The sequence below is a fragment of the Drosophila novamexicana genome, unplaced genomic scaffold, assembly GCF_003285875.2.
Source record: "Drosophila novamexicana strain 15010-1031.04,08,12 unplaced genomic scaffold, DnovRS2.1 tig00001959-arrow-arrow-pilon, whole genome shotgun sequence".
NCBI lineage: Eukaryota > Metazoa > Arthropoda > Insecta > Diptera > Drosophilidae > Drosophila > Drosophila novamexicana.
The window spans coordinates 164,627-178,507 of NW_020824914.1; the positions used below are offsets into that span (position 1 = coordinate 164,627).

Below are 13,881 nucleotides of genomic sequence, written 5' to 3' on the forward strand. Positions count from 1 at the left end.
GGTCGCTCGCGCTGCCAATCAAAAGTCATTCACTTTGCTGCCAGCCTTCAGTATTTATCAGCAACAAGCAAGAAATATGTATTTATAAAAAAAAAGCCAAAAAAAAAAACAAAACGTTTTGATTATTATTTTTTTTTTCTTTGAGATTCTCCTGATGCTGCTGACCGTTGTCCATTCAAAGTTTAAAACTGCCAGCCAAAAAGCTGCTCTGCTGTTCTCTCTTGCTCCTGAATTTGCTGCTGTTACTGCTGCTGCACGCCCAAGCCGTTCGGTTGCTCGCTGGCAACTGAGTCGAAGGCTGACTGGGACGTGCCTCTTATCAAGTGGTGGGCGGCATGCGTGCGGGATATTTTTACTGTCACTGTTATCTGAAATTTCCCTGCTGTAATGCCGCTGTTAACTGAAAGGACCGTTACCGAGGTCCTTCAGCCTTTATACTGTGTAAGTTTGACTGAAAGCTATGTGGCACAAGATCAATTCCAAAGTAGCTATAAGTAATTTTTTTTTCAAACTCGATCTGGAGGTACATAAGTTCATTGTGTTGCCTGTTGAATTGAAAGGTGTTCAGGCATAGAGTTGGGTGTCTGTTTTAATGAATACGAGCTTAAATACAACTTAAAAAGGCTCAATTTTCAATATTTAATAACTGTTTCGATGAAGTCTTTAATAAAACGCCCTACTATGCGATTCTCATGAATTTAAGTAAGGCTTTCAGTCTTGAATGCCAGGCATACGGTTGGCTGACTTTTTTAATGACAACGGGCTAGAATCTAACTTTGAAGCTGCGCAATATAAAATATTAAATATATGTCTCGTAGGAATCTTGAATAAAACGCTCTACTATGCAATTTTCATGGATTCAAGTACAGCTTTCAAGCTTAAACGCTTTGAATTTTTGAGTTTTTAGTGCTACTTTTAACAATATTGTTTTGCGGATCAAATAAACCATAATCTTTTATATCTATGCAGGTACCAAAAGGTGACCAAGCCAATTTAAAAAGTATTTTTCAACATCGCCCGTCTACGCGAGTCTATATGTTTAAATATATATCTAAGTATGATGTATGTATGTATGTTTGTACATATGGACGCTTTTCATAGGAAACGCAGACCAAGTTAATTTACCACTGCACTGAAATGCGGAAATTAGAATAAGCTTTATAGATTTGACCGTTAATTACAAGTGTTTCATTAACAAATTATGTTGGGGAATCGCATTAACTTTACCTATGCTTTCACACGGTTACTCTACTCTTTCTTGGCCTTGCTCACATTCTAGTTAGCTCTCTACTTCTTTTGTTTCTCAGTGATGTGGATATATTAATGACTGTCTTCGTTTTTCTTATAATGTATGTGATTTTTGGTTTTATATATATTTAAATGTTTATCAACTTATTATAAAAGATCTATGTTAATTAAGGACGTGCTTTACCCTTCTCATAATAACCACCCCATGGACGCAATATAGGATGAAAGTTAAATTTTGTTTTGTTAAATCTTTTTATAGCGCGTCCGGCCAGCTATACCCTAATTGCTTATGATGAAAATATATTTTTTAATTTAAGCCAAAATGGAGTTGCTCTTAAAAGTAGAATCTGTCTAACTAAAGATTATAATAATTAGTTTTCTTTGAAACGCGTTGAGCCTTAAGTCTTGGGCAGTGTTCAGCGCGTATTTATCAAATGCATTAAATGCTGCCTCGCGTTGAAGGAGGCTGAGATGCGAACCCTTTGGCATTACTCCCGTTGATGTAAAGTCGTGGTTGTGCCCCAAGTGAGTTGCCTGCATGTAAGATGGCTTTGTGTATGGGTCCGTTTCCGTAGCGGTATTCGATTCGGCCTCAGTCTAAGTTACAATTAAAGCCCTGTTCGCCCAGCTTGTATCTCCTTCTTACGCTATCTCGCTGCTTGTCTCAGCTGTGGTTAGCGGGCTCTGCTATTTCAAGCCAACAACGGCTAAACAAGCTTACAAGCTACGAAACGCACAAAATCAAAACATGAACCACACGGCAAATGGCAATGGAAAGGCGGTTGGCGAGGACAATAGCCTGGTTATGGTGGCAGATGCAGATGCTACTTGGCTGGACTTGAATGCTGGAGCTGGATAGTAATGGTGTATGGGGGAGCTGGCAAGTGTTCGTAAGCTATTCTGCTTATCTTCTTAGGTTACGTAATCTCTACTGAAACATCAACAGCGTGTTTTGAGTAGAAGCGAACAGTGAGCGAGAAAAGTAACATATAACAGTGCTCCAGTCGGTGATGTCCGACCATAAGATAACCTGAACCCAACGCCAAGCTGTCATTGCCAACATTAAATACATACCCAGTATTTAAACATACTTTGCTCAATATTCCCATACATAGAAAATGTTATTTTGAATGTGTTAATGAAACTTGCAATGTAATCGAATTCAGATCGACGCGCTATATATGGGGCTGCAGATGTACATATCTTGCAAAATATAAGGAAGCCAATATCGATTGAAAGATACCCGGTTATCACCTATCACCTACTTATATCCCACCTTGCGTTTTCCACTGCTTTCGGTACATGAATAAATGCCACATACATTTTTCAAGCACTTCTGAATCACAAACTAACTGCTTGTCAATTTTCAGCCACCTGCACAGTAACAGCCTGAGCAATTATTAGCACTTATGAAAATCGCATAGAGAGGCCGTTTGAGACTTGTATTACATTTTGCAAATTCTGCTGAGTCACTTAACAATAACCAGCCACCTGCGCTATAACATGCATAGCCAAGGCCTTATAAAATTGACGAGGCTATGAAATTATTACCATTTATGAAAATCGAGTAGAAAGGCCTTTTTAGGCTTCTCTTACATTTTGCATGCCCTGTTTTGAAACCCATGGCCAAATATAACACAGAAGCAGAGCCTGGTCATTTATTAAAATCGCAAAGAGAGGACGTTTAAGGCTAGTTTTATGTTTTGAAAACTCTGCTGAGTTACTAAATATCAGCCCACCGATGACCGGCCACCTGCACGCTAATAAACATAGTAAATTCCAGAGACAGAGTCAGAGCCTGGGGTATTATTAGCATTCATGAAAATCGAGTAGAGAGGTCTTTTCAAGCTTGTGTTACATTGCGCAATTCCAACTGAGTTACAAGCTAACAGCCTGCCAATAGCTGGCCACTTGCATAGTTCACCCATGGCCAAATAATAAACAAAAGCAGATACTGAGCAATTATTAGCATTTATGAAAATCACATAGAGGAGCCTCTTAAGGCTTTTAATACATTTTGCCAATTCTGCTGAGTCACTTAATATCAGCCCACCAATAACCAGCCACATGCACGGTAACCAACATACCCAAGGCTTAGGCAGAGGCAGGGGGTGACCAATTATTAGCATTTACCAGAATCGAGTAGAAAGGCATTTTGAGGCATCTTTTGCATTTTGCATGCCCTGGGGAGGCACCAGCTAACAGTCTGCCAATACCAAGCCACCTGCACAGTGACAACCAAAGCCACATTATAGATTATAATTATTTATGAAAACCGCATTGACGGGCCTTTCGCGGCTTCTGGTGAATTTTTTAAACCATGCTGAGTCACCAAATAACAGCAACCTGGACAGTAACACCCAAAGCCAAGCCAAACAAAGGCACTGTCTGAACGTTTAGCGTTACTGAAAAAGCAGTAACTCGCAATAGTCATCCATCTGCACAGTCACATACAAAGCCAACGCCTCAAGAACGGCAGAGTCTGAGTAACTGCAAGCATTTATGAAAATCGCATAGAGAGGCCATTTATGAGCTAATCAATGAAGTCTTTGCCGCCAGGTTGGTTTTGCATTAAATGAGCCCTGCAGCTACGCCTCTGGCATCTGCCTCTGGCTTTTGCCCAGAAAGGTCTCCAACGCATGCACCCTACTGCTTGCTGGCTTCGTTAGTGCAGATTGTTAGCTGAACAATTGCCGGCTACTAAGGCAATGGGTAAGTGCTAAGAAATAGGGGGGCTATGTTTATGGCACTCGCTGTGGCTTGGGTCCTACTACAACAAGCGCCACTGCAACTGGGTCTATTGCCCCGCCAACTGGCATGGGGCTGACACTAAAGCTTACGTTGTTGCTGCTGCTGATGCTGTGGCTGCGGCTGCTGCGGCTGCTGCTACTGGCGTCGCCGAGCTCACTTCAGAACTATTTCAATAAGCGTTACGTTAGGAACGCGCATTGTCCTTCACCCTGTTTTCTCGACTGTCGACTGCCGACCGGGTACGTTGTCGAATGTCGTTGCGTTACGCTTTTGTCATCTGCCGTTGTCATCGTCGCAGTCGCTGTCGCCGTCGCCGTCGTCGTAGACTGCGTTGCCTACAAGCAATTTACAGCGTTTTTTACATTTTGCATTTTGCGATTCTCATTTTGATTTCGGTTCCTATCGTCGTCGCCGTCGTCTTCATCACTGGCGTCGCTGGCAGCATTGCTGCAGCTTCCGTTTCCGTTGTGTGCATTGCGCCGTGTAGCTTTGTTGATTGTCAGCGACCTGTATGCCTCCACTCAGTCTCTCTCAGTCTCTCAGTCCCAGCTGCTACTGCCCGTGACATGTCAGGCTGCGGCCATAGTTAGGGACGCTAACTCAACCCACTTCAGTGTCGCGCCTGTTTCTCGAGTCCTAGATCTTAAGTGCGACACCTTTCCGCAATCAGCCAACGCTATCTACGACTGTTGCGACTTTAACTTTGAAATTGCAGCCGCTGGCAGACAACACCACTGGCTGTGGCATTTGAGGCGCAGGCCCAGTCCGCGTCATAGCAACAATGCCATCGATATGTCTAGGCAAGTCAAACAAAAACAAAGCATAGCCAAATTTTGTTATTTCCTCTCCGCGCCAGACTCAGCCGTGCTCGGTAACTAGGTCAGTGGCAGTATTTTTACGAGGGTTTCCCAAAAAGTGCGTGCTCATATGTTGGGCACTTTTTTCTTTCCCAAGTATCTTTTAAATGTTACACAACGTACTCGATTGAAGTCAGTGAACCTAAAATGATTTAATGAAAATCGCATAGAAAGGCCGAGTGAAATTGTGTGTAAAAGATAGCGAAACCAGACAGAAATAGAAATAGATAAATATGTTAGATAACTCACATAAAATATTCCATGCTTAGAACCTAATAACCCACCCTCGCATTGGTATTGTTGATATTATTGCTGTTGTCTTTTGGCACTCTCCTGTCTACGTCTGCCGCCCAATGTGTGGCGTCGCCCCATTCAATGCCTTCACCTTCAATTTCTATGCTTCATTGCTCGCCGTTTTTCGCTTGTTCTATTCAGCGCTCACTTCAGGCCTTAGCCAAAAGAAAAAATAAAAAAAAGAAAAAATAAATGCCTTGACGCAGCATGTTCTACATTTTGAGAGTGACATAGATTAGCTCGGCAACCGCAACCCTACCCCACACCGAATGCCTAACGTTGCCTCCATGCCATTTTGTTGCATGGAAATCAATAGTGTGCGACTGCCATATGCTCATCAGAGCAGTCTCAGCCTCAATCTGGACCTCAGCAGGAGGCTAGCATCAGGCACTTGGCCGACTGCAGATGATTCTCTTGATAGACGTGGTGACTGTCATTCTTGTTGCTGTCCTTTTGTCAGTCGGAATGCTTGCTGCAGCTGGGTTTAATTAACACTGGGATTATGTTGCAGTGATTAGGAGATAGGTAAAAGTTGCGTAAATTAAGTCACTCACTCCACCCACCTAACCGCTCTGCAGAGTATTGCATTTTGAGATGGGACTTTGGCTGTGATGATTCTGCCAGGCAGGCCTGCTAGCAGGGCTTCCCTTTCACAGCTGCATAGAAAATTGGCTGGAAGACATTATCTTTTCAGTTGAGTCGCTTCAATTTTAATTAAACCCTGTCTTTTTATTGTTTCAATGCCTCCAACCGCCCAAAAGTATGTAAAAGTGCCTAAGTCGAAGGTATGCAGGTAACAGGCAGATAATAATTTTTTCATATGCGTGCAGCTTTGTGATACTGCAAAATTAAGTGAAAATAATTTAAATGTCATGCAGTTTTTTCATGCAATAACTTCAATATGGGGTCAGGATGTCTCCTTTTATGCGTTACGTATTTCACGACATCATTTCAAAACAAATAAAAGTCAGTTTTAATAGAAACTTTTGATTAAAATCTAAAGCACATGTGAGATTTTTAATGTCAAACATACGATCGGGCAAATTGGATTATGCGAACTGCTGGCTGAGCGTTCATTTTAGTCATCGCATCTCTGTTCCGCTTTATGCTCTACGTTAGCCAATTAATATATCAGTTGGCTGCCAGTCCGGCAACTGCTGGAGGGATTAATTAATGAGCGTTAACAGAGAATTTACCAGAGCTCGCTCTGCCCTTGCGCCAACTAAACTACTGTCCAATAATCGTAACTATCTGGCCAGCAGGACGACGCCTCGCCGACTGCTGGATAACTGGCTTGGAACAGAATTACAATTATATCACTCATACGAGCTGCTGGACTTATGTCCTGCCAAGCAGTCAGGCAGCTAGGCAGCCAGGCAGCCACTGGGACTAGCTCCATAGCTTACTTGTGCTTTAGGCCCAAGACCGAGTGACCACAGGCGACTGGCACTAATTGCCAGTTCTATGGTCTTGGCTTTCTTGGCCCCACTGGCGATTACTCATTATTCAATCTGGTTGCTGAATGCTTTAATTACGTTTGTTTTGCCAATTAAAAACAACACGCAACACGTAACGCAGTAAAACGGTGACCGAGCAGAATCCGTACCGGACAACGGCCACGGCCACTGCCAATTGTTGGTGCATTGACCTCGGGCCTCGTTTACCGAGTGCCAGTGCCCCAAAAAAGTGTGCTAAAAGCTGAAGCAACGCTCAACGCTCAAGACGAACGCTTATTTGGCACGCAGGTGCCGCAACAACACTGCCCGCCCTCTGCCCCCAAACCCCACCGCGACATGTAAAATCTCTGCCAGCTCACTCGACAGCCGACTGTCGTCAGTCAACAGTCGACAGCCAACAAGAGCGCGTTGACGCACTTTCATTTCCACTTGCCACTTACCACTTACCACTTGCCACTCGCCACCCCCTTTGTTACCCTACCTTCACGCAGCTGTGCCGCAGCCTTTGAGAAATTAATGCGGCCATTGTTTGCGCCATTTGCCGCTGAATGATGCCCTCGCACAGTGGCAAACGTTGACACGCCATTTTCAGCGGATTCCAGCGATGATTCTTGACCTTCAATAGATTAAAATCTCACTCGCAAATACAGAGCTACAGCACCGAAAAAAAAAATGAGTGGGTGGTTCGATTCCCGCTTCGAGCAGAATCTCTTATATAAGGTTCACTTCGTGAGGCTGCTTTTCCACATTCATTTACACAGATCTTCAATACAAAATATCAATTTTAATTACAATAGCCCGTTGTGCTGAAAATATTGCAAGCTGTAGATATTTTCTTATACAAAATGCAGGCTAAATTAATACAATAAATATCGCTTGGCACATCCTGCCAGAAAACAAAATTGGAGAATTTCAGACTTGAGTAAAATAAAATTAAATTAAATTCGAGCAATCTCATTTCAAGAAGGATTTCCCATATATCTTATGATTAATACATTGTTTTTCAACACATTAACAACTAAATTATTTGGTTCCATATATTGCAACAACTTTGACGAACAAAATTGTATCGAGTACTTTGTTGCTTTTAAGCCTAGTTGAATTCAATATTATAACGAAAAAGTATCGATTATCCATTTAAGATTCGTAAATGAAATATCCAATGCCTTCAAGCTAAATATTAACCAGCAAGCCAAGAAAGGTCTATAAGTAACAAGAACTTTGCGTCAGATTGATTTAATCCAAGTTGAATCAATCTACGCAAATTGAAAATATAAACAAATTTGCCGACCACAAGTTACTTGATTTTAAGACATATTCCAGGAATTAACCTGGCAATTTGCATGACATTAACATATTTTGTATAACTCGCATATCGTTTTATACCACTGTACCACATAGTTGGCAGAACTTCATTACCAGGCGGCTGCGTAGGCTGAGATTTATTCAATTTAATTTGAAATCGGCGTCAATGGGCTCCTGTTTAGTGGGACGTGGGCTACGCGTTTTACGTTGTGCGCTGTGCGCGGGGCATAGGAAATAGAGTTCGGGGCAAAAGGACATGTGATTAAAAATTGTTTTCAAAGTTCGTTGACACGCAGTCAACGCTGATGCCGACGCTGACGTTGACGTTGACGTTGCCGGTGCCGTTGCCGTTGACGCAGCCGCGACTACTGTCGGAAGCCATTCACAAGCGAGGCGCAATCAAAGACTGCCTAGCAATTTGGCGCCTATTTTTTTGGCACAGCTGTAATTGATTTTGTCCCTGGAGAATGGCTCGTCAACATACGCGAAAACCAAGTTAGGTCGATCGACCCGACAGCGATTGACTGCAAGATATCCTTTAGCCACATACTCATACACTTATGAGTTGAGCATTCGGAATTACTTTCCTGCAACTTTAGCAGAAACGTTTGGGAATAACGAAATTGATTGATTTGATTTGTGGAGCACAGTTGCATATCTCCTTCTGATCGACAGATAGAGCATAACTAAAAGCATAGATTGTCTAAGCACTGGTCTATGCTTTCTTAACTGGGAGCCATGTGTGCGAATTAGCTGGATACTGGCTGATAATCAAACGGGGCAGACTCCTCTTAGCAGCCTTCTGTTAACAACACGAAGTGCGTCGCGACTTTGCCAAATAGGGGACTGTAGAGCCAAAACACGCACACAATGTGACAGATTAAGTATACTTTTAGATTTAAAGATATTTTAAATTGGAATGGTCAATGGCGACAAATCATATCTATCAATATTTGTCAGAGCCAGTTTTCCATATCTTAAGAAACATCATTATTTATAAACCAGACCTTTTATGGCCCTCGCCCGAACTGCCCTTTCACGAATGTTGTTGTTGATGCTCTGCTGTCTCTGCTGCGTATTACAGCGCATATCACTCATACGCCTTGTTGTCACAGCTGCTCAGAAGGGGAAAGGGCAGGCCTGCGGAAGTCAGACAAAAAGATATCCGCCTGTCAATGATCTTCATTTTTTATGTGTGCCAAGGGGGCGAGCCGGGTCATTATTAATATTTTTATTTTACTGTCAGACGCTTGTCCCTTGCCTCCTTTTCTTTTTTTATTTGCCACTTGGCTGTCTGGGTGATAAATAGCGGGCATAATTGTCGCCTTGGCCCTCTCCCCCAGAAGCATCAGGCAGCCACATGCCGCTGGCAGTTGGCAAATGTTTTTGATTTACTTAACGGCTACCAAAAGAGTCCCAGTTTATACTTTCCAGACCCAGACCAATCTCAGTCCCAGTCCCAGTCCCAGTCCGATTCCCAGTCTCGCTCCCGGTTCCAGACGCCAGTTGACCCAATTTCGGCCGCTCTTGCCATTGTTATGGCTGTGGCTCGCATTGGCGCTGCTGTCCTCTGTGGTTAACTGCTCAAGGAATAATTCATTATGTATTTGGTCGGCATGTCACTTAATTTGAGTGGCCTTCGTTACCCCATTTCCCGATTCCCATTCAGCGATGCGGGCAATTTGGCTGCAAACTAATTGTCCACGTTGGAAATCGATTAAGCCTCTAAGCGAGACACAGTCACACTCCATATCCACATCCACACTCACACCCACGCACACACACACACACCTCAGCCAGTCTGATGGACAGCTGTTTTCGTGTTTTACATTCAAGTTAAATTGTTTATTTGCGTTACTTTTATGGGCTTCGTCGTTGACAGCAATTTGTTTGCCCACAAGAGATGTCTGCACAGAGACTGACTCTGCGTGTCTTGCTTCCTATTGTTGCTTTGAAGTGGATAAGCATTTTGTTCGTTGAATGTCAATTGACTAGTTTTTTAAGATGCAAAGCAGAAGGAAGGAAAGTATTAGAGATACCTGATATGAGAATTTATCGATTGAAAGCACTTTACCTCGGCTATCTCTCGACTTCGTTGCCGGAATAATGCTTCAACTTAAGACCCAAGCGCACGATATTCACAATGGATGCTTTGTACACCCATGCATATTCAACTACTTGTCCAGTCTGATTACCGACTGACTTACTGACTGACTGATTGGTGACCACGCACAGCTTCAACGGTGAAAGCTTAAAAGCTTCCTATTTTTTTACAGAAGTTTCCTCATGTAATGTAAGACGCGGAAAAGGGTTGTATAAAGTTTCTTTGTTTACCCTTCCATCCGCTTCTTATTCTTCAAATTTACCAAGATCTGCATCTTCCGACAGACTTCAATTTAGTATTTAATTATCTAGGTATTTGAAAAGTGACTCAGCTTTTGCGGAAATCAACTATGCCGGCAGCAAGTCAGTAGTAATGAATTTAGATTTAACATTTATTACAAAGCTACACTTTTTAAAATCTAAAGATAAAAGTCTAACCCGAACAGTGCCAGGTTAAATTTTTAGTATATTCCCTGTCTGTATGCAACTCTAACATACAAGAGGCATACATGAATTCATAGTATCAACAAATCGTGTTCGAATTCTAAAAAACATAATTATGTATGAATTAATGCATAAACTAATGTTTACATGTATGTTCATATGTATGAGTACCGACATGCGTTCATGAATGTATGTATGTGAGTATGTATATATTCTTGCGGAAAGCCAAAGTGTATATTTTTGTTGTAAGTATTTATGTGTGTACGAATGTATGTGTATATGTGTGAAAATATGTTCACATGTGTATATATGTATCAATGTTTATATGAACATAAATATCAATACATTTCAAAGGATATAAGTATGCACATGTGCATGTTATTAATACAAATGGCAGTTAATCGTAGCACTACAAATAAAAAGAAAAAAGGAATTCAAAATGCTGCCTTACTATGCGATTCTCATGAATTCAAGAAAGGCTCACAGACAAGTGGTGCCATCACAAATTGTCTCACTCTTATTCAAGTTTTGGCTCTGTATCTTTCTTTCTCTCTCTCTCTCTCTCTGTCTCTCCTCACACGCTCTTTTTCTATCTCTCCCTCATTTTACATCACTTTATTGCTCCTTGTCTTACTTTAATCAGCTGTTTTATTTTATTTTCTTGACTTAGATATAGTTAAATCTGCCTCACTCCAACAGATCGATATCCATCTATCTGTCTTTTTGCTATATCTTATTAAAAGTATGCTTCATCAGAACATATGTTAAGTCCCTGGATATTTTTCTAAAAGGAGATCACTTTAAATCATGCTAGGGATATAACTTTTATAGTTTAATTCCGCGATAATTAAAAGTTTGTAAAAATCAATCAACACTTTTATATATCATTTTATTTTAAACACAGCTCCCTGGCTAATTTTCAACTTACATTTAGCAAAAGCTTAGACCACATTATTAAAGCGAATGCCACGAAACACAGACATAGACGGGAATGTGCTCTATCAGCAAGCAGCGCTGTCCCCATGTTTCTAAGCTTGTCGAAAGTTACTTCCTCTAATAGTTGCAGGTGTTGTTGGTGCTGTTGTTGTTGTTGTTGTTGTTGCTGTTGTTGTTGTTGTTTTTGGTGTTGTTGTTGCTGTTGCTGTTGTTGGCCTTCGTTGAGCTGGTTGGCTGGCCTTCAATCCGCCACCCTGTCGCATCCAATTAACTTTGTTTGCCTAATCAGAATGCAACGTACATACGCCTTACATCGTCCAACGACGAGTTCCTGGAGCTCTGCCTGGGCCGCTGCTTGAGCCTTTGCCTGGCGTTGGTCGGTCAGCCATGTCTGGCTTGCCCTTGCCCAACTGCGTGCGTGCCAGGACTTTTGCCAGGAGTCTGCTTCGCCGTCATACGCTGCGAACTACTCGTCTGGCCTTGTCCGTTTTATGGACTTTTATTAAAGACCCACTCACACACACACACACACACTGCCCCGCACGCATTTGCGAAACTAAAAGCTTGAGTCCCCAAATAGTTTAGCTTTCAGCTGTCTCAGACGGCAGACAATATTTGGGCTGAGCACGAAGGCGGCTGCCCCTTGTAACGCATTCATTAGACACCAACTTGACCCAATTTCTACACTTTTTATTTGGGGAATCTTTCGTTCTTTCTCTTTCTTTCTCCCGTTCTATGCTGAAAGGTGCTGTGACTGGCATTTTTGTGCCCTCTCCCGACGAGAGAGATTAACTTTTTTTATGCATTTCAACCGTGAAAGCAAAACTGCTTTAAGATGGCTTAGGGATTTGCCTAAAAGAAGACATAAGTCACGAAGGGTTTCACCCATTTCCATAACAAAAACGTAGATAATATTTTAAGATTTTTTATGAACAGCAAAGGAAAAATGCATTTAACATGAAATCTAAATCTCCAAGCCCAATATCGCCTGCAGTCAGGGTCGTGGTTGGGTTAGGTCAGGCCCCGCAACCCTGATGATGTTGTAGGCAAGGGCTTAGCATGCGATGCGTGCCTGTTGTGCGTACCTAACCCCCCTCCGGCAAAAAGTTGCTGATCGGCGCAGCAGAAGTTTTGCCAGAGTTTGGTTATTATCCGCGCTTAATGAGCGAAATTTAATATTTTGCGATGGGTAGCTTTCAAAACTGAAAATAGCGAATAGTTCATTAATTAATTCTGTTGAAATGTATAAACATATGTTGTTAATTGGACTTTTAGCTAGCTCGTGGTTGATATTGTGCTGCACTCGGCGGCTCTTTTACCTGCGCCCGCACCAGCACCCCTCACGCTCCATTTATCGCCGCCGCAACGTCGAACTTCCAGGTATTTTTTGCTCTCAGCGGGGCTGCAACTATGGCGCAGTGTTTGGATTGTGTTTCTGTTTTTGTTTTCCTAACTCGTGGTTGTAGCTTTTACTGTTGGTCTAGCTGAAGGCCTTAGGGATAAGCCAGCCGAGAACGTGCACCGCAGGGCTCCACGAAGTTGAGTCCCAAGCCCGGTCCCCAGTCCCAAACAGCAAGTCAATGTCCAATCAATAGGGAAACTTAAAATCCATTGAATTATTTGTACGCCATCCGCCAGCAAACGGCAGACAGCATTAACTAATGGCAATAGCCGGACCCGTTGTACTCCATCTCATCCGTTATGTATCTATTAGGAGACTGGACATGTTGCCAAATTGCCAGCCTGTTGTCAATGCTAATTTTAGGCTGCTTGTTACTGAACGGCAGCGCTCAATGATGCTGCAAGTCCACAGATTCCCAGCATCAAATATTGATTGACGAACATGAATTCCCACGCACACACAACTACACACAACTACACACATGCATACACGTCCAGGCACATGCATATATGTATACGTATCAATTATGCACATGCCAATTGAAGTTCTGCATGCTGCAATTAAGTCCCAGCTGCATTGCCTCAACTGGGAACCGCTGAGCGGTTGAACTTTTAAGTCCATTTGTGCCATATGCACGAGCAAAACCAAACACACACGTCGGCGAAACTAATGAAGGCTAAATAGCGCATTGTTTCCAAGTTTGATTTCTTACAAGATTTCTTGTTCTCAATTATCCTTCAATACGACTGTCAGTTCAATTCAAATGCATCCACTGGAAGACAGAATATGCTCCCAGCAGGGCCGCAGGCGGGATTTGAGTGAAAGAGGTTTTCGAGGAAATCAGAATTCCAAACATGATTACCATGAAACGAACCTTCCTTCAACCAGATTGGATGGATAAAAAACTGTCATAATTATTCATGGCTGCGCATAGAATTTGCCACAGTCTCAACTTGAGGAAAATGCAGTTGAAATTGAACTGTGTGTGAATCAACAATCAATTAGTCAGTCAGTAATTCAATCAGTAAGTAAATCAGAACAAGCCTTTAAGAAATATGTAAATAAAACCATGTCAGATGTGACA

General features: G+C 42.3%; 1 long non-coding RNA gene across 2 annotated transcripts; it reads right to left on the reverse strand.

The window, feature by feature from the left end:
- Positions 1-8,939: 8,939 nt before the first annotated feature.
- LOC115768704 lies at positions 8,940-10,389 on the reverse strand. 2 transcript variants are annotated; one of them, XR_004018594.1, is made up of 4 exons: positions 10,247-10,389; positions 9,987-10,174; positions 9,559-9,903; positions 8,940-9,492 (listed from the first exon to the last, which is right to left on the reverse strand). It is a non-coding gene; the product is annotated as an uncharacterized LOC115768704 (long non-coding RNA). The 2 variants fall into 2 exon arrangements; XR_004018593.1 differs by having other exon boundaries at positions 9,987-10,389.
- Positions 10,390-13,881: the final 3,492 nt, after the last annotated feature.